The following is a 1,160-nucleotide window of genomic DNA, read 5'->3' on the forward strand; positions in this document are numbered from 1 at the left end:
AAAAAAATGCAATTAAAGATAGTTTAAAAAATTAAATGTAAAATTTTAAAAAATATTTTTTATCAATTAAAATTATACATGAAGATAAAGAGTGTTTTGAATATAAATTTTTATCTCTACTTTAAATTTAATACTATTAAAAATAAATAAATAAACTTAATAACGTTCCTAAATAGTTAAGTATAAATAATATTTCTAAATCTTTTTTTTATTTTGTTACATATAATAACAACATAATAAATTTGTTTAATATCTTATTTAATTTAAATTTATAAATTTTATATATTCTAAAAGTTAAATAACTTATAAAATTTTTATTTTTTTTAAATTTTTTTATTCTTAATGTTTAGATTATTTTATTAAATTTATAATTTTAAAAGTAAAATTATAAAAATTAATCTCTTCACAATAATAGAAAAGCGGCTGAACAGGCACGATAGTGCCTGTTGAGCCGCTAGTTACCATTATCGTAGCTTTTATTTTTGTTTGTCACTTTGATTCATACATATCTATTTTGTTAACTTTTCAGTTGTTAAAGATTTATTAAAAGGATTATTTTTTGTTTGATTTAGATATCTAGATGTATAACTATTATAAAGATACTTATTTTTCATACTTACTTGTTAAGTCATATTTTATCATTTTAAAAAAAAATTAAGATATCAAGCATTCAAAAATTTTGTATAGAAAAATTAAATAAAAAATAAAAAAATTATTAGTTATTTAATTTATTTAATATATAGAATAATTGAATTTAAATTAATTTAGGTATAATACTAAAATCATTATGTTATTACTATGTGTAACAGTGAAGATAAAAATTTATAAATATTTGTAAATTTATTTCTTTCTCAATTATATTTAATTTGAAACAGATATAAAAATTTATATTTAAATCACTCTTTCTCTCGTATGATTTTAATAGCTAAAAAATTTTTATTTTTTATAATTTTATATTCAACATTTTAAATTATCTTTAGTCTTATTATTCTTTTAGAATTTTTAATTTTTGTTTTCATTATTTTTTTTTTCTTATCATTATCTATCTACGTATGTCTTACTGCCACTCTTATATTAGCTTGTTCTCTCTTCCTTCCTCAGTTTTTATTTTCTTTCTATCTTCTTTTCAATCGCAATTAGTTGCCAACATATATTAGTTC

Source organism: Arachis hypogaea, chromosome 11 (assembly GCF_003086295.3).
Source record: "Arachis hypogaea cultivar Tifrunner chromosome 11, arahy.Tifrunner.gnm2.J5K5, whole genome shotgun sequence".
Classification (NCBI taxonomy): Eukaryota; Viridiplantae; Streptophyta; class Magnoliopsida; order Fabales; family Fabaceae; genus Arachis; species Arachis hypogaea.